This window comes from Pezoporus flaviventris, unplaced genomic scaffold (genome assembly GCF_033815535.1).
Source record: "Pezoporus flaviventris isolate CSIRO_AGI_PZ_B2104156 unplaced genomic scaffold, CSIRO_AGI_Pfla_v1 ptg000143l, whole genome shotgun sequence".
Taxonomy (NCBI): domain Eukaryota; kingdom Metazoa; phylum Chordata; class Aves; order Psittaciformes; family Psittacidae; genus Pezoporus; species Pezoporus flaviventris.
Genome location: NW_026892691.1, coordinates 1,389,808 through 1,410,795, shown reverse-complemented (window position 1 = coordinate 1,410,795; position 20,988 = coordinate 1,389,808). Strand labels below are relative to the sequence as shown.

General features: G+C 38.8%; 1 long non-coding RNA gene across 1 annotated transcript in view; it reads right to left on the bottom strand.

Annotated features, from left to right (window-relative positions):
- LOC133282857 (uncharacterized) overlaps window positions 1-20,988 on the bottom strand; it is a 72,000-nt gene that overhangs the window by 8,621 nt on the left and 42,391 nt on the right. The window contains exon 2 of the long non-coding RNA XR_009747729.1: window positions 2,625-2,762. This is a non-coding gene — a long non-coding RNA (uncharacterized LOC133282857). The remainder of the gene's footprint in view (window positions 1-2,624; window positions 2,763-20,988) is intronic.

Below are 20,988 nucleotides of genomic sequence, written 5' to 3'. Positions count from 1 at the left end.
TACTGTGCATTTTAGTGGACAACGAAAAGGGGAAAGGAGAAAATCCCATTTCCATTGGCAGGCAAGCAGCTGAAATTCTAATGTCTTCATTCTCCTTAAACTTTAAGCTAAATTGAAAGTTTTGATTGACCTGAAAACTGAGATTCCAACCAAATGAAATTACAGGAAGATTATCATTTTTCATGATCTGTGACAAACCTCTTACATGCACTAAACAGAGTTGGAAAACTGTAAAAGTTCTGATATTTGCGATGAAAAGTTTAAGTATTGCAGGCTCTAAAGAAACTTATGAGGATGGCAGATTTCAACTACAGCTAGCATTCTTGTTGATGACTGATGTTCCTTTTGGTTTGTTTATGTCTCCAGCATAGTCACCCTGTCTCAAATCTCTCAAAACCCCCACATTATATTGTTGGATTTTATAATTTTTTATTTTAAGGAAATGCTTATTTATTTTTTTAGTGTTAAAATCTTAACTCTAAAGTCATCAGCAACCCTTATATAACTCAAGGTAAGCCTCTCTTTCCAGAAATGCTTAAGTATTGCTAAGGCACAGTAGCAGGTACCTAAGTGCTTGTATTGTAATAAAATAAGAATATCTGACTTGAACAACATAAATTACCAAGTTCTTACAGAACTTTTCTTGGAACTAATATATTTAATATTTTCATTAGTGACTTTGGCACAAACCCCTAGAAAATATTAACAAAATATGATGGTGCCCTAAATCTGGGAGGCATAATCAATATGAGGAGGATAAAGAAAACCTTATAACTTGCACATAGAAATAGGATGTAGTTTGGCAAAAACATGTACTCTGGAACTGAAAGCAATAATTTATGCCTTGAGCTTGGAACTCTTCAAATTAAATAGCAGAAAAAGAGAAAAAGTTTTGGATATTAGTTGATCACAGGATAACTAAACCACTTATTAGTTGGATTGTATCTTGAAGTGAGTTAACAGAAATTTCCTATTAAAGCAAGATTATTTTAAATTAAAAAAATAAGCATAAGAACAGAAAAATCCACCTTATGACAGAGACTGGAAGACACTAGCTGCATTAAGCCTGCTAAAATGAAGCCTGAGAAGCAATATACTGCTTTCTGTAAATATATGATGATCTAAACATTAGGAACACATAAGAACTATTTAAGCTAGATGACCATATAAACACACATACATACTGCAGGTAGACATAAAGTGGATGGAAGTGAGCCATGAAGAAGAAAAGTTCTTGAACATCCTCCCAGTAAAAAAGCATGGGCCAAGGACTGAAACCATTCAGAAACTAAGGTTGAGCAACTCATTAAAAGAATTATATGCCATGGTTATCCTTTGTTATATGGAGCTGGTTTCTGTGGACCAGGTTCTTACTGAGCTGACTCAGCTAATTTTGATGAGTGGAGGGAAAGCTCAGGAACTGACCAGCACAATGCAAAAATTCTGGGTGGCTCATGGTGGGTGATCTTCAGACTAACAATTGCATCCAGGGCACAAGATGAAACCAGCGTGGCACAGGATGAATGGCAACGGTGAATACTGCTGAATACCCTAATACTGCTGTGGGGAAGAGGGTCACACTGACTGGCACCTGCAGGGGGGACAGGAAGAAGATGGAAGGGGAAGTCAGTCACAGCTAGCCAGAAAACCATCTGGAAAATAACATCTGTCATTTCTTATGTACGCTTCTGATTTTCCACCTACGTGACTTGAAAGCCTCGACTTCATCTTGAAAATATATGCACATAAAAAAGCCCCAGATCTAAGTTTTCTCACACTGAGCACTTCAAGATCTTCCATAAGTTGGGTTCTTCATACTTCAACTGAGTAAGACTTAATACTCAGTAAATACTCAGTAAGCACTCAGTGTCTTTTACGAGAAACCCTCTCAGAAATGCTTTATTTCCAGTTGAACAAACATTTCATTTAAGGATGCATTAACAACCCAAACACTAAAGCTTCACAACATTTGAAATATTTTTCCAGTAAAACAGTTCCTGTACCCTTAAGTATATTTTTTCCTAGGCTGACTTCGCAGGAAACTATACTGAGCCTCAGCATCCATTATCACAGCTGAAGTATCTATACCACAAACATACAATATCTAATTTAACTGATGGTAGTGATGGTTTGTTACTCTTACTGTTATGGTCATTATCGTGAGATAAGTCACTGTTTTTCAGAAAAACTGCATCTATTATTATTATTAAATTATTATTAATACTGTTTTCTATTATTATTATTATTAATAATAATATATAAAAATACTGGAGGAGTCTGTTTCTCTGCCACCATCTGAAAGACCATGTCATCCCTTGTATATACATACCTCCTTCACTCTTCTGCTTTCTTTCCTCCTATGTTCATTTGCCACCCAAGACAGGCATTACTGTAGTTCTCTTCCAGACATTAGGTCAAAATTTGCTACATGTGCTATGACGGCTATAATACCTCTCAATTAAAAATGTAGCTTTAGTCTAGACATGTAAACAATTTCGTATTTAAATTTGTGGAGGCCAGATTAGCCAGAAACTGGCCAAAAAGAGCTTGTCAAAAGCCATATTTTAAGCTGAAAGAAATTATTTTTCAGGTAGCATGGTGTTTTTAGAAAGCTGAACGTGTACCTGAGGAGGATTTTGTGTTTGAGGAGCAACAGGAGCCAACTCCAGGGCTAGGCAGAGTCTGCGTCAACTTGATTCAAGCCAGATCCATTGTCTCAGATTCGGTGTGCACTATGAACTGCCAGCACCAGGAGGATGTTGCTGAAAGGCAAAAGGAGCATGAATACAAAGAGTTTATATCATATAAATGATATGATATATATGATTGCATATGATTACAAAGATATTATATCCTATAGCATAAGAAACCTAAAGCACAACATCATTAACTGTTAAAATATTTTGAAGACTTGCTATCAATACTTTCTTCTGAACTGAACAGCAGTCTTTAGAAAGCTGATGAAGAGAGTAAACAAAGGCCAATCCCTGCCCCACTCAACAGGAGCCACACACAGCAGTCAGAGCAAGGGGGTTAGGGGGGTTGCAACCAGTAAAACAGATAAAGATGATGTTAGCCTGGCAGGCATAAGAAAACTACTTACAAGTATGCTACTAAGGTAACTACTTATTATTATTAATCCCAGCCCCCCAGGTTTAGAAGATGTTGTAGGTAAGCAGGTGAGTGTTGTCCCCCTTGCCGGATGCTGGGTCCTTAAGGAGGAGGGACTGGCAGAGGTGGCTCGAAGGGGCTCCACCAGGAAGGGCAGAAGAGACACAGCCGAAATGTGCTGCCTGGAAAGGAATGAAGCGACCAGGGATGCTTTGAGGAGATATGGCAGTGGCTAACATCACTGTTGGTGGCAAGAGCTGAGACCATGAAGGAAGGCATGAGTGTAAACACATGAATTCTTCAATGTACCTGCTGTGCTTAGCATGCTGTAGCATAAACATGGGGAGATGTCTTGACCCAGAAGGAAGCAAAGAGATGGTACTGGGAAAAGTTGTTATAATCTTCCTAAATAGCTGCCTTGTGCCGGCTAATGCTGGCACAGCTCCCATCTGCATCATGCTGGCCACTGTCCAAGACATTTCAGCCTTGCTGTTCCATACGTGGTTCTTTGACAATGTCCAAATACAAGGCAGTTTCTGGCTGTCCATGTGAGTCTTTTCCTAAGCAGGCACAGAGCACAGAATTTTTGAGCAGATTTGGGAGTCCTCACTGTCCTCCCTATACTCTGTGCGCTGTTTGAACAGCTTTTTCCCTTGGGAATGTCTTTAGACCCCTTGATTTCTCCACTTAGGACTGAGCTCCAAAATAGCACTTATGAGCTGACTCTCTGTAGTGGGCATGAACATTGCACAACCTCGCAGACTCTATCCACAACCACCAAAAGGAGCACAGCTAAGAAAGTTTAACTCCAAATAACATATCAAGGATTTATATGTAACATAGAATATATAAACCCCATCTTACTATCAGATCTCTAGTTTTTCCTGCCTTCCACAAATGACTTTAGCTCCATACACAGTTCCCTATAGTTTCCAAGAATGACAGAACAATCCTGCATTACTCCTTTCCCACCCTAACTTTGTCTTTCCAGCAAAAAAAGCCTGTGTTCTGGCCTAAAACTATTAAATAAATTATTTTCATTTGGCCTTGTATAATAAATAAGAATTTGGATTCTTGTTTGATTAAGCTTGTTTGCAGCTATGAAAATGTAAGACTAAAAATTTATACTTGATTGCAAGCTCATTTCTGTAATAAAATGCAGACTGGTTTTGTCTGTCTGGTTGGCTTAATCCACTGGTTACTCAACAAGCTGTACCTATAACTGCAATTACATATAAGCTTTACCAATTGAGCCAGCTGGCTAAAATCCTTTGATTGTTCCCTGTTTGAACATCTACTTAACATAACTGGTTACAAAATTCTCAATGGGTACTTGTGCAGATGTGGGTTTAGGCAATTTCTAGATTGCATGATTGCATGAAGTAAATCTATGATGTCTAGACTTTCTTTCCCACATGACTCCAGTATAGAAGGTTTTGACCAGCACTGTCACAACCTGTGTAATTTATACATAGGTAGTGTATTTTCACTGTACACAGGCCAAGTTCCTGTGTACACTGATCTCTGCCAAAGAACTTTTCCAGTTGCTCTTTTTTGATCAGCCAAGCCATGATTCTAACACCAATTCCCTTATTATTACAAAACAACGAGAACCAAACACCAATTTGCTGAACAATGTTTTGTTCATTGAAAGTATAACAAAATCATCTGGTATTTCTTTCCATTGTTCTTGTTTCTGCAAAGGAAAAGTTTTTAATTGCTTTATAAATTTGCAATGACATGTAATTTAATTGTCAAGCTATTTCTCAGTGCTAGGAGAACAGATCTTTTTCATTTCTTGGTAGTTCTTTACTTCCTTTAGATTTCTGATGAAGAGATTCCTGGCTGTTGAGATAATGTAATTACCCCTAAATATATGAAACATAAGCTGAATCTTTCATTCAGGCATTTCTGCACAGACAGTCTTAAAAGTACTCTCCAGAGTTACCAGGCTTAAAAAGAACTTACAAATACTATTTAAAAATAGTGATGATAATGACAGTCTAATTTTTAATGTCATCTCACCTGTGATTTTGCCCTCATTTGAAGAAAAAACAAACAATCAAACAAACCAACAAAACCTATGAAAATGTTTTATTCAGTATTAAACTGATTGGTATTGTGAAAAGGAACAGTAATACATAAATAAAATAGTATCTATAAATAAATATATATAAATATATATATTTAAAATAAATAGATATACATAAAGTAATATATAAATAAAATACAACTACCCCAGATTTGCTTTAGTTTGCAACTTCGTGTGCTTTGATTTCACCTTAGTTACTTTGGTTTCCTGGGTCTGCTTAAGCAGTGCAAGGAGGGGACAATACTTTAGGACCAAAATATAGAAAGGATTTTTTGCAAAAATCTAGCTGAAAAAGACAGCAAATTACTTTAGTCCTAAGGCTTGGTCTGAACATGCTTCTTAGCAGTTTGCTCAGATGGACATATTGATTTAATTGGCTGCGCTGAAAACTGTGAAAACAGGATATAACTCCTGTTGGTGTCTGTATTTATTTAGGATCCTCCTGTAGCTAGGACTCTTTGGAAAACAATGGTTCACACTGAAGTTCATTAGTGTGGGTTGTAACACATGTTATTAGAATAATCTGAACAACTAACCTGTTACTTGTGACTGCATGTTTCACCAGCAAGAAAAGAAAGGCAACTAACCCTCAAGATACTCACAATTTCCAGTACAGTTTTTGCAGACTCAGGAGGTCTGGGTCCCACTAGCTCGTTTTCGCTAACCTGAAAAAAGGACTGTGCCCTACCAACCTTCCAGCTCCCAAGGCAGCCCTCCTGCAGCACGTAAGACTCCATTCTGCTTACAGATATATATTTCCTACTTCATGATCCTCCTGACACCAATGCTGGCAGTGCCAAGTGCTCCTGGAATGGGCTTTTCCAGGAAAAACAGGATTGGTTTTGTTAGAAACCCTCTGGGCTTGTTTCGGTTTCAGAGTGACAGAATCCATGAAATCATATCTGTCACTAAGAAAGCTACTGAATCGTTGCTCTGGTTGTGGTTTAGACAACCTGATTCTTATGAGTGTGTTTTTACTAACTGATTGTACAGCTGGTGTATTTTTCCAACCTCACAAAGCCTTCGTACCAGTCATCTCCTCCTCAAATCTGCTTGCCTTCAGGATATACATCCTGCTCTTGGGATTCAGAAAGAGCCACCTGCATCCTGCTGTTTGAGAATACTACATACAGATGTACACATATAAACGTATACATACACACACATTTATATATATAAAATAAAAACCACAATCTTTTTATTACCCCCTACCCAGAAAATATGCTAACAGTTTCCATTTTCTTTATTTTTTAAAACTAAAAACTGATGTAATTAAGTAGTTCATGTTTATAATCACAAAAATCTTGCTTCACAGCACAGTTACAAGCCACGTTATTCATGATATAATACACAAAGTATGAGCCATATGTCTGCAAAAAGAGGCACACAAGTCATTATGTAGAAGCTGTATCTTTAATTTCAAACATAATTCGCAAGAACTTTTGGTTACTTAATCATTTCTACCTCTTTCCTATTTGGAAGCAAAACACACTGGGGTCAGATTCAGTTACAGCCCAAGATAATGTAACTCAGATTAGCTCACTGTGATTACATTGGTGTGAATGCTTTTCAAAATCTCAAGAGAAAAGCTTCTACTACAGATTGTTTCAACTCAATCCCTCCATTTGGCACGCAGGAACACTTTGCTCTTCCTCCACCACTGCAGCCACCCACCCTCCAGCATCTTTTCCCTCCCTAGAGACATCTATGGCAGTTTCCCTTAGGATGAAAACTTATCCCTCCAGGCTAGACATAAAACCTTCGCCCCCTGAGGTAGCAAAGGTAGTTCGAAACAAAGGAATCCTTTATTTTCCTTAGTCTCAGTGACAACGTATTCCTTTGGTACAAGGAAGCAGCTTCCCCATGGCCCCTCTAGCACGCAGCTCATCCCTCCATCTGCACACAGCAACAAAAGGAGATGTCTCCCCTCTAGCTGGAGCCCCAGCAAAACACAAGGGCTATGCCATTAGCAAAATTCTGTTTTCCACGGTTCATCTCTTAAGTCCTCCCTGGGGTCTTATCTAGAACTGGAGTTACCTTTTTTTTTTGTAGAAAAGGTAAAAATTACATGCATAAAATTAACTGATGTGCATACAAACACAGACTTACAGATATCTTAGACTGTAAGAGAAACTGGAGTTCCTTCCTTTCTTGGACTGCCTTCAAACTTGAAGACAGTTTCCAGGAATAAGAAAGTTTCTGTTTATTCTACTAACTTGTAAGACACAGCCACCTAAGTAAAAAAACCCCAAATTCTCTCACAGAAAATACAATTTTGGGTGCTCCAGTTAAAGTTGCCAAGGATACTCTTTATTGTTAATTTATTTTGTCACCCTTTGGGAGCTTTTTATGGTGTCTATAAGGAACACTGAACTTGTTTTCACAGATCCCACTCACTTTGTCATATTTATTGCTCTCCTGAAATTAGTTAGAAGCTAGAATTTGGTGCAGTGTTTCCTCTCTGCTGTTCCTGTTTAGCTATGGTAATATGCTGGATAGTCTTTGCTTTATGTTCATGTAAAAAAAAACAACCCACAAAACCAACCCAAAATCCAAGCATCAGCACTATCTGCAATTTAAAGTTATCAGCCTTTATCAAAGAATAGTTAGAAAGCTAAACTTCTCTATATTGACATTTCTAAGTGGTGTCAGTTGTGATAGTTAGATGCAGAGGTAGGAGTGCAATATCAACTTGCTGGAGGTATTCTTTATGCAATTGTCATTTAATATTATATGCAAATTCAAATTCTTACCTAAAATAATGTATCTCAACCTAGAAGAGCTTTAGAAGATGACCATGGCTGGCAGTGAGAGCTATGACAGTTTCCATACTTTATAACAAACTGTGAAGGTTTTTATTTTTTGGTTTTGTTCCTCCGCATCAAGCTTCAATCTTAAGGGTTTGTTTCCTTCTGCTGCACAACTCTGCAATACTTGGAGATGATCAAGTACCCGGTATGAGGCGTGAATTGGGTAAAGCTACAGTCCAATTTAATACTTTGCTAAAAGTTTACTTGGACCTGGATCCTCAATTCCTTATAAATTAATCAAAATAATAGCATGTAGATATAGCATGATAAGGTTACAAAATCTTACCTTAGAAACACAATTGCAGACATATGCCTTGCTTTATACATGCAGTTACAGATTGAGAGCTGCATGTACAAAGCTCTGACAATTTGCCTTGGTTCCATAGCTTTTGGTATGAGGTTGATGAGTATTTGCTTTCCATTACAGCCAAACACAAGGGCAATTTAAAAACTGGTTCTAGTGTTTCTCTCCATTTTGAATACCGAAAGAAATATGCCAACAGGGCCCCAAGTTCACTGTTAGACCTTAGAGATTGTCTAATGGAACAACCTGGATGCACAGAAGTCTTAACTCCTGTTGCAAGTTTACCTTCCATCAAAATCAGCTTCACTTGTCACTTCTTGTTCTGAAGCAAGTTAATTACACTGGAAATGTTCAAAGTCACGACTCAAAGTAAAATGTAAGTGTTGAGTACCAAAATGCTTGTTCACCTTTCTAAATTACACTCAGAGTGACAGTGATCCAGTCTAGCAATCAGCCAGAAGCAGAGAAATGAGGCTTTATTCCTGGTTTCAGCCCACTGCTCTTCCCTGGACACATCAGTGCCAGGAAAGGAGCATCTGGCAGCCAAAGAGAAAATTGCCAGTGGGCTGACATGCAAACAATGTCAGCCCTGGACTCTAGGAAAGGGCTACCCCCTCTCCAGCTGTTTCCAGGGGAGGTGGAGAATCAGTCGTCCTTAAATCTGTCCCTTCCTTCTCTCAAGAAAGAAGGATACCAGAAGCAAGAAACATTGGCATGTTTCCACTGCAAACCTGCAATATACGATAACGTAGGAGAGAAGCCACTTGAGGTTACAAAACTAGTAAGTGTTTACAGAAATAGCTTCGCAAGCTTCTAGGAGTGCTTAGAGCTAAAATGTGTGCTCAGACCCAAATTCTGTCTCCTGGAAAAGTAATGGAGAGTGAAACCTGTTGCTTTCACAAGTGACAGGACTCACAAAAGAGGGCATACATAAATGACAGTAGTAACAGAAGAAGCCACGTCCTGTTAATTCTCAGTCGCAAACTGCTAGCCATCCATTGGGATGGTAAAGGTGCAGAACAGATCGAAGCATATTAGTGATTTAAGCGTCAGGGTTGTGATAGCCTGACTGCAGTCTGAAATCCCAGGAGCGTCAACTCTCCCTTCTGGAAAGAGAAAAGGAGTATCATGCAGTTGGTCTTGCAGGCTTATTTCAGACAAGGTAGAGCTTTAAAAAAAAAAAAAGGGCATGATTATGTGTCTGATTCAAAAATATTTTCTTTAAAAGGGAGTGAGATTGCTTTTATTCTCTTTCCTCCTTGTTCTTCAAAATAATCCTAACAAGCAATTGAGAAATATGTAGTGATCCCCCAAATCATATATATGTACATGTATATACACATACATGTGCACACATATTATTGCATTAACACCCCATGAGAATAATGTATAATTCCTAATATTACATAGAATATATTGTGGTTTTAATACCCTTGCAGATTAGACAGTAATTAGCAATTAGTACTAACTTGGGGTTAGTTCTAATGGAAGGCATTGCAGGTATTGCATGTACCATGTTGCAATTCTGCGCAGGAGCTGGATCAAGCAGACACCTGGGTATTGCATGCTTCTCCCTGGGTACCAGCTGCACCCTCCATATTCCATTTGTCATCAATGAGTCCTTCAACAAGGTCCCAGACACAGCTCTTAGCTAAGCACAGGCTGAAGTGGGAGACGTCAGAAAGTCTGAGCTCAGTTTGGAGGGGCTTATCCATTTGGCAAACAGCCTCACTCCAGTGGTAAGTCATCTTACACTTGGCCAGCAACCTCAAGGGCCAGATGCCAAAGAGTAGAGGATATTTCTCCAGCAGCAGCTAAGCTGATGACTGTACATCAACCTTATTTTGCCAGCATTTAAGTTGTTTCATGTCTAGTGAGAAGAGCTCCCACAGCTGCCTTGTCCTCCTAGATGCTAGATGCTTTTGACTGACAGTCCCTAATACTGCAAGAGAATTTACTACAGTTACCCAGTATGGAGTTGCTGCTGTTCATCTCTTTAAATTGAAACACATGCTTATGTGCCATCTTTTCTTTTTATTTTATCTTTCAAGACAAAGTTGTGCTGCCTGATGAGCCCTAAAGATCCTTTTCTTCTGAATGTACCCTTAAGATCTTACACAAGCAGCACTTCAACAAAGTCATTTAAGCTCTGTAAGATACAGCACTGTAAAGTTACTGACCTAACTGCTAGCTCCCCAGGAACATACAAAACATTATTGTACCACATAAGCAAAGGAGTTTTTAGTCTGCTGTTTATTCTCCTGCTTGCATATGAAAACTCACTTTTTCAGGGTTGCAAGGCAGAATTCAAAGGGCTGAAATTAATATCAGACCACTGTTTCTCCTTGACACTGTGATTATGTGTTATCCATAATGCATTGAACAGGTAGTGACATGAAATTTAATATCACTACAGGGCTTCTGTACATTATTCGTTGAAAGCTGAAGGTCCTGAATATAAGCATGTGCACTGCTTTCACCTTTCCTACTGTAACCATCCCCCCTGAAGCAAGCAAGGCAACTTCAAAGGGGTGAAATTTCATATATATCTGCAGTATCAGCTCCTAATTAATTGTACAGATTTCTAAGTTCATTAAAAACAGAGGATGGGAACTCCCAATGACATTTGGTAGACCATGGAGTGTGGTCAAGAGCTGTTGGTGTTATTTGGCTGTATTCATCCCAGATCTACTGCTGTGAAAGAGCCCTGGGTAGAGCAGATCTGCATAACTATCTTCGCCAAAGCTCTGCTGGGTCCTTTGCATGATAGGTCACATAGCTGCTGGCAGAATTTGCATTGTGTAGCCAGCCTACAACATCAGAGCTTTTATGGGGCAAATCAAACCTTTCATCTAATATCAGCAACTTCCCATCACCCCCTGCAAAAGTTGCCATGGACACTTGTGTTAAAGTAAATGACTGCTGAACCATGCCTTTGCTCTCTACATGATTTGGATGAGTTTGTTACACATGAAGGCATACTAAACAGTAAATATGGTGATAGTAATTAATTTTTGTGGTCTATTATCTTCTTTGAATATCACAGAATAATAATAATAATTAAAACAAAAATACAGTCACCTAAAAATACTAAAAAAAGACTTCCTACAAAAGCTTTCCATCTGTCAGTCTCTGTTATTAACAGCTGTTGTGACTGCCTGGGATGTTTCATAAAAGGCTATGCCCTAAAGCATCTCTCACTTGGCAGTAAACGCATTAATTAAAGATATTAAACCATGAAAATTTCACAGAAAATAGCCACCCTGGTACTCATGCGAGATTGTTTCAACATCAGATTGTGAGTAGCAAATAATTGAAAAAATGTGCTATCATCGCTAAACCAGTTCACCAACACTAATCTATTTAAACTCTCAAGCATAAACACATAGTGTTGATTGATGCAATTCCTGGAACAAATTCAGAAAACAATCACAAATGTGTCAGGCATGTACAAATGGTCCCATTCAACAGCAGGGAGACTGTTTGACTTTGTTTCCAGTTTCCAGAGCAACAAGTAAATCAAGATCTTCTACAGATCAGAGACACTATTCCCAGCAAAATGCACACAAATATGCATTCAAGGATTTTCACAGACTTGTAGAATCAACTAGGTTGGAAAAGACTTTTAAGATCATCAAGTTCACCACTAAACCATATCACTGAGGGCCTCACCTACATGGTTTTTGAACATTTCCAGGGATGGTGACTCCATCACTGCCCTGGGCAGCCTGTTCCAATGCCTCAACACCATCTCTGTGAAGAAATTGTTCCTAATATCCAATTTTAGAGACATTTACAGCAACATGATGAGATGCAACAACAGTTCCCATGATGATCTTCAGTTGTACACACGGTTTGTTAATCTTACTATTTATGGTTGCCACTGCAGTAGTCAGTCAGACCCAAACAATATGGACAGTGGTCAACAGGAGGCAGGCTCTGTCAAAGATGTCCCGTGGCCCAGAATGTCATGCTCCCAGCAAATCAGATGTGACAAAGACTATACAGAGGCAGGAGCTCAGCTGCTATTCTGCAAGGGAAAAACTAAAGATACAAGGGACTGTCTCAAAGCTCAGGGCAGACTCTGGAATTTTCTCCTTCTGCCTTGGACTTCAGCTTCAGGATTATGCTTTCAGTAATGATAGAATGAAGTCTGACAGGCTAAATCAGAATAATCCTGGCCCTGAGAATCACTTTCATAATTGAAAACAATTGAGAGTACAGCAGAGTGGCCTTTTTTTTTTTTTTTTTTCTTTTATTTACATTTTTTCCCAAATGACTTATTGCGTGCTTAAATAAAACATTGGCCCTACTCCAGCAGAAGGAAGCACATGGATGAGTTGCTGCCATTACATCTTGTCTAGGCAGCTGAGATGCTTTGGGAAAACACCTGTGATGCAAGTACACATCGTGGTAGTGAACTTTGCCAAAGTAAACCTTTAATCCATGCGAACACTGCACTGCTAAGTCCTTTCTTCTTTCCCCTCTTTTATTACGAGATCACTTCTCTGGTAATTATAGCATAAAAAGCAAAGATGTAGTTAACCTCAGTGCAGCCCCACAGGCAGGACTTGCTCACTCAGGAAAAGTAAATTAATAAAAAAGAGGAATAAACATCCTCATTTTTTTTTTTGACATTCAGCACAAATGTAAAGAGCCTGAGCACAGGCTGATGGCCAAGTGCCAGGACTGTGATATTCTGCAACTGGAAACACACACTTCTCAGTTTCTGACCTTGATGTCTCGTTAATGCTGTGTGGTGGCAACTCACTGGGCAACTCTTGGGCTTTTCAGAGCACACTGCTCTGGTTTGTATGAGGCTGCTCCTGGGCAAAAAAATGCTTAAAAGTGAAGGCTCCAAAAGAAGACAAAGAGGTATCCTTACTCTCCCATGAAAGATGTTAAGGACTGTAAATTAAACATAGGAAGACTAGAGCACATTTTTTGTCCAGGAGACCATAGTACCACTTTGCACAAGGCATGCTGAGCAGGTGGCAATGCCTGATCCTGGTCTGTCTCTTTGGCACTGCAGTTGAAGCTCTTCTGGGTGTCAAGCGAACTCTTGGACCCAAAGCTAACTACTATGGTCCCAAAGACAGGGAATGCAAGGGGTAGGCTAGAGCCATGTGTGTCATGCTTACTGTAATGGCATAGGTGAGAAACCTACCAATGGTCTTGAGGACAAGAAATCAGTTGTTGGAAAATTATGAGTTTAAATTTGCATTTTTTTAAAGAGGAAATGTGATTTTGAGAGCATACATGAAGAAGTGGAGAGTAGCAGAGGTTTTTAGTCATTCCAGAATACATCTGGTTTCACCTGCTGTTATCTCTGTTCCAGCTAAATGACCCCTGGGAGTGAAATGCTGAATAAATATTCTGGGGACATATCTCCCATCATAATCAATACTTTTTCTTATTAGTTTCCTGTTAGACCCATGACATACTAAACATTTCTACCCTGAATGAAATTTAATTCCAACCTCAAGATACTCAGTTTGCTTGTAAGCAATAGAAAATAAAAATAAATCATAGAAATTTAATTGGCCCCTTTCATTCGTGAAGAGTGCTGAATCAAGTAAAAAAGGGAGACAGAGTGCTTCTGCAATAAAAACCTTTTAATCTGTTTCTAAAGGGGATCCAATTAAACATCTTTCATGGTTTTATTTTCATTAGCATTTTAACTAGGAGAACAATGCAGGCCTTGACACATAAATTGCTGATGCTGTGGGTCTAAGGGCCTTTGCACTGACCACCTCACTCTGCTCATCTGTTGCACAGTATCACTTGCTAACACAGACATAGAGTATTTTATATAAACTTCACAGGTACATGCACTGAAGTGTAGTTTTAGAACAAATAATATAAATATCTGAAAAATCATCAAATTCCAAACCAGGTTACAGACTGGTTTGGGGTCTGGTGTTTTGCCTGCAAAATGAACTGCTTTTTTGTTACCAGAGTGAGCATTTCAAAGGATCTGCTCCTAATTTGCATTACCATTGCCACAGAACCTAATTCAAAGCTTTTTAAACTCACTAAAGGAATTCATTGGACTTCAGCCTCTTTCCTTTCAATTCATACTAATTTATACATTTGTATGGGAGGGAAGACAGGGGAGATTTAACCAACACTAATTCTTTAGTTCAGGAGGACAAAATCAAGTTCTGATGTAAATGAGCCAATGAATATCTGCTCCCCTCTCTGACACCAGCTAGATTTCTTTCAAATGACGCACGAAGTCATGAAAAATCAGGTTTTGGTTCCATATAGGCCCATTCCTATAAAACTCTGATCCCCCTGAATGCCCTTGGTACAAGTAGGAAGACTTACTTATGCTAATGTATGATGAAATCTTACCCTTTTCATTTAATTAAAAACACCCTGTGCTACATGTGGTGACATAATCTCATGAAAAAGGAATAGAGTATATTTTACCAAAGGAAAATAAAATGGATTTTTATATATTTTTGATTATCATTCACAAGCTTTGTAACAGTATGGCAAAATCCTCAGCTTGTAAAGCCATTTCAGTGTGAAAGAGCATGTGGAGTTTTATGCCTGAGGAATGGCTTATAACTGTGACCAATTTTCACATGTATAAGCAAATCTACAGGTGCAAGTATCCTCCTTCAGTTACACAATGTAATTTTTCTAATGACACAAAAAGGCTCACAGTCTTGGCAAAACATGATCCTGAGCTTTTCATGAGGAGTTTAAGACATTACCTTTGATTTTCAGTGTATTTCCTGAATGCACAGTATATTTATCATCCTACTCACTACAAAAAAGGCCTAAGCATGCAAAATGCCAACAAAAACTTAAATAAATGTCAAGTGGAAACTGAGCATTAAACAAGTGGGTTTAAGTCATGGAAATGTACATGATTTGTTTTGCTTATGATGATGATAAAATTGAAATTTAAGAGGCTACTTTTGCAAATAATAACAATGACAAATGAATTGAGTACCAAGCATAAGTGTCAAAGAAAAAAGAGTAATATTCAAAAGAGGCAAATGCTTTAGGAAGAAAGGCAGCTGCTTGAAAGTATTGTGGGGTGTAGTGGCTGTAGAATGCATTTCAGTGAGCAAAGTCTTTCTGCCTACCTTTTCAGCTATACCTCTCTCCAAAAACACAACTGCATTTTAAGCACCTCACAAAGTCAGATGCATGTTTAATTTTACATAGGAGAGCACTCCCTCTGACACCCTGCTGACTAGGAATGAGCTTTTTTTCCTCCTTCCTCGTGCTGTGAATGTAAAAATAAGTGTTCAGTGTTTCCTAAAGTGTGGAGCACTCCCTTTTGGAGAGGGATAGTCAGGGCAAAATGGATGCAAGACTGTGAGACTCTGTGGTGACGGATTATGCTTATTGCATAAGGAATAGATGGGGTCCAAGTGAAACAGTGGTTGAAATGGTTTTGGAAATAGGCATTGACATGTGCTAAAATACTTTGCTGAATTTGTGACTATAGCACTTGCAGGAAGTTGAGCCCAAAATCAACAAAACAGTTTTTCCTTAAAAAAAAACAAAACCCAACCTCAAAACCTAATAGTTCAAGTAAGTTCTAGAAAAAGGCTAGGGAATGTAATAAAAAACACCTCCTCCTGATGTCATCCAAGAGACTCCCAGAGTACAAAGATTTTCTATAGAAATGGCTTTAAAGTACCTATAGAAGGGATCCCATTGTCTCTCAAAACTCAGAGTTTTCAGAATATATATAAGCACACACACATCTATACACACACACATAATAGTATATATATAGATTAAATAATATGCCCCCATTTATTTCTCTAACAGGGTAATCAAGGATTACTGTTGGATCAAGTCCAGAGGATGGCCACAAGGATGATAAAGGGGGATGGAGCACCTCTCGTATGATGACAGGCTGAGAAAGTTGGGGCTGTTGAGCCTGGAGAAGAGAAGGCTGCGTGGAGACCTCCTAGCAGCCTTACAGTATCTGAAGGGGGCCTACAAGGACGCGGGAGAGGGATTCTTCATCAGGGACTGTAATGATAGGACAAGGGGTAATGGGTTTAAACTTAAACAGGGTAAATTCAGGTTGGATATGTGGAAGAAGTTCTTCCCTGTGAGGGTGGTGAGGCACTGCCCAGAGAAGCTGTGGCTGCCCCATCCCTGGCAGTGTTCAAGACCAGGTTGGACAGGGTTTGGAGCAGCCTGGTCTAGTGGAAGGTGTCCCTGACCATGGCAGGGGCTTGGGACTGGATGAGCTTCAGGGTCTCTTCCAACCCAAACCATTCCAGGATTATATGTATCCGCTATACAAGCACTCCAAGACAAGCAGTTTGCTGTGATGAGATGAATTTATACACCTGTATCAGTGAATGCTAAGCACCAGAAAAATGTAAGAAGACTTTATTCAGGGTAAAGTATCTGACCCATTTCCCCCTTTCCTGAGGATGAAGAAAGATAACTGCACAAGCAGATATTGGCTTATACAAATGAACGATACATAAAACAGAACTTGAACTCGTTGGATCAAATTCAAATGATCATGCATACCATTTCTGTATAGAAACTACAGATACTTCAGCATGTGCAAAAAAGATAAAAGCCTCAGAAAAGGGGATTAGTGTGTATGGGGAAAAGAACTTCAAAGTCTAGATGAAAAAGATGGTAGATTAACAACAGTATAACAGGGAACCCTCTTGCATACCCCAGCTGAGGAAGTATTTGGGGCTACAAAGGAATCTATTTCATTTAGAGCAGTGTATGTGAAAGCAAGCAGCATCTCCATTTTCAGGCTGCATTTCCAGGGAAACTGAGGGCAATGAAGCTTGAACTTGTGCTCTGACCTCACACTTCACACTGATATGTCAACATTTTGATATAAAGCATAGTGACAGCTTCCTCCCTTCCTCCCCCTGATTCCCTCTCATTGTACTTAGGAGCAAGGGATGCAGTGAATGCATCTAGATCTTGTCTGCCTCTATTCTGGCTGCCACTGTTGTCCTTTCACTGCAGGCATAATCCAAAGCTGCTAACTTCATTTTCCTTCAAAAACACATGGCAGGCACCAAGATTTGAATCATCTCAGTCCCAAAACATCTCAGAGCAAACATAAATTTGGAAGGTATCAGCAAAAAACCCAAATAACAAACCTCCCAAACCCAAACCAAATTTTGTGTTCTTTCAAGTGGATTTTTTTTCCCCCAAACTGGAACTATTTTTAAATCTTTTTCTCAGTCTTAAAAATATAACTTGCCTAAAACATGGGAAAAAAAGAACAACTCATGGAAAAAAAAAGAATACCTCTCCTTCATGTCTAAAAATTAAAGTTGCTTCCTCTTTATTTGCACAGGACACTAAACCATTCCTAAGTTCTTTGTGTTGCAAAAGGTACAGCTCACACAAGAACAGTTATATCTGGATTACATCAAGTAATATTCACTCCAGTTCACAGACAGCAATTTCCTTGCCAAGTCTTATATTATTAATCCCTTGGTAAGCTGAAAGGAAAAATATCTGGTTCTAAACTCTTCATAAAATGAAGACGGGAAATCCATTCCTGGGGAAGGGGGCTGAAAATCTAACCCATGGAGTTTTAACCATATTTATGAATGTTATTTAAAGTAAAAAAAGAGAAAAAGCTGGAGTAAATTTCAGCTACTTATAAATACAACTAATCACAATATTGACTATAAGATTGATGTTTAGGACATTGAGATTACTCCAGTTTCACTTCAGTGTGTCTTAAAAAAAAAAATAATTTGTTCCAGATATTTTAGGTATTACCTTTCACCTACATATTGTAAAATTCATTACCTAAACTTCTCTGGCTGAATAAATGTAAAACTGAAATGAATGTATGTGGAAACAATTTGCCTTAGGTGAAGACGTTCCAGTACCGGCATGGAAAATCTTCTGAATGTTCACACTTACAATTTATGACAGAAGGTAACACTTGGCATGTCATTTAATTTGTATCTCTAATATAAAATGTGTTCATTTTTTTCCTTCTGGAAAACAAATGTAATCTTTAATTAGTACAGCCCACTGGGATAAATTGACTACTATCCAAAGGTCATTCCTCCTTAGCAATAGCATCTGTAAGGCTTTTTGGCTGGTGGGATTCTCAGGTGGAAACTGTGCCTAGGCATACACATGGGTATGCATGCAGTGCAGTGGGAGGCCAGGAGAACAACATCATACATGGCAGGAACAGTGTCAGTTATTGATTATCAAGATAGAACTGAGAAGATGAAAATATTTAGTTATTTCAGGTTAGAAAGTAATAAAAAGTTAAGAAGAAAGGCTATAATCTTTCAGGAGGCCCTGCAGCTGTCTCCCACCCACCAGTTGTGCTCAACCCAAGCAACCACGTGCCTGTTCTGGTGGATTTGGGAACAGCCAGACTAATCCCAGCTGCAGAATGCTGCGCAGGATGATGCAAGCCCAGAAGTGCTGCAACAAGTTAAAGTATCACCGAAGACCTCAAATCTATGGATATTTGCTATTGCTCCAGTTGGACCCTCTACCTCACTTCAGCTGCCTGGGGTAAGAGGATTTTGGGAACCTTGCAGTGCTGTGGGAGCTCCCCAAGCAGTGGAGCTCCTCTCCCTGCACCCCAGCCCCACCATGTGATGCTAGTGTGACAGCACTGCTGCCTGATTAGTCCCTGGGGAACTTAATGAGTTATTTAGATAAGAAAATTAATAGTATGGCAAACTCCACAGTGGAACTTGGAAGCAAACCAGAGTAAACACCCTGTTACGTGCATGACATTTCTGACATTGTACCCTCAGCACCCATTCTCTCACTCTGCAGATCTGCTCCTTATTTACCTCAGCAGCAGTGGAAATGTATTTTAAACACACCATTTCAAAATCTAGGGGGGCAAAATTTGGGGTCCCAATTTGATTTAGCATATCTAAAATAATCATCTAGGAGAAAGAATTCACAAAGCTTCCATATGGACCAGTCATTTTTATAGCTCTTCAAATTTCAAAGGTATTTATGAAGCTCAGACACTGTTATGCAAGCACATAAGCAGAATGAATTATTCACGGTCTAACAACTAATTAAGTGACTGCCATGCAAGTCTCTGAGCAGTTTTCATACAGTCCTACAACTAACAGATTTAACTGTAAGGTAAACTTCTACTGAAGCTGTGGAAAAAAGTCTGTAATGATAAATATTCTGAATAATGATGCAAGCAGTTGTAAGAAAGTCAGTCTGAATGCTAAACTTAGATAAATAGGAAAAAGGAATAGATGTAGGTCTGCTATATCTCTTTTGTACATTATTTTCAGTTTTACACTTGATGTCAGCCATGCACACAAACAAACAAAAAAGTCGTAAAGACCTTCAGTATATTTTTGAAGAAGAAAAGTGCAAAAAGTAGGAGGGTTCAGCTGGTAGTCAAATAGGAATCTTCACTGTACTGCATGACTTTGCCTTAGACAAAAAGGAAGTGGACTGTTAGCACAGAAAATTAGTAAGACATTAATTTTGTTCTAAAGCACAGTTGCCAAAAGCTGAAGAGCTCTTCTACAGAAAAGACAAAACTTTAGCAGCATGTAAGCTGAGTGCTTACATTAAAGGACAGCATGCAAGTGCCACAAACTGGAAAAAATATCATTCTGAGAAAGCAAAGGAACTATGAAATGGGACACTTGTGCACAAAAGGCTCCAAAATACCCACATAGACATGGTAAAGCCTTACAAGAGGAAGGAGAATACCTGGCAGCAGAAGGGTTCTTGACATCATAGTTACTGACTAGACATGGTGGAAAAAGGCAGTGATCCTCTCTATAAGCTACACAGGAAAGTAAATTTGTAGTAGAGACTGGAGAAGGGCTCAAGATGCTCAGATAAGCTACAAAATGAAGATGTGTGTGTTGCACAATAAGATATTATGAGAGACCCAAAGGAATCAGTAAATTAATTCTTCAACTTTTTGTTTACTTTTTTGTTTTTCTCTCAGCATCAACTAGTTCAACTGCTGAGAAAGAAAACTACGACTGTCTCTGGTGTGTTGATGCAAATACCTTACAAAATTAGTTAGCATTTTCGTGGATTATGTGAGAGCTTATTTTGCTCCTAGAAGCAACGCTAGTGACTAATACTCATAGTATAGACTTCTTTAAAGTTATATTGGTATATGCTGGTACATATTTTTGACAGTTAATTTGAACCTCTGAAACCCATAGGCAAACCCAGAACAAACCTTCCAGAAGAAATCACATTATAATGACACTCAGAGAAAGAATCCCCCCCCAAAAGTGACCAGCAATGTGAATTCTTAATCCCTGTGTTTCCAAGTAAAGGAGGCCACACTGAGAAATAGCTTACAACTATAATTCTACAGTTTCACAGTTTCCTTAATTCTGCCATCAAGATTTGAATATATAAAAATCTGCCCACATCTATATATCTTAAATAAAGTCCTCCCAGACTTAGTGTGCACTGAATTGTGATGGTTGTATTTGTGTTTTTCAAAAAAACTTGTGTAGGGTTTACATATAAATATCTGACATTCATTATATGTTGCTTAAATCATAGAATCACAGACTGGTATTCCACAGTGAATCACAGTGGTGTTCCACTGGGTTGGAAGGGACCTTAAAGCTCATCCAGTCCCAACCTCCTGCCACGTGCAGGGACACCTTCCACTAGACCAGGTTGCTCCAGGCCCTGTCCAACCTGGC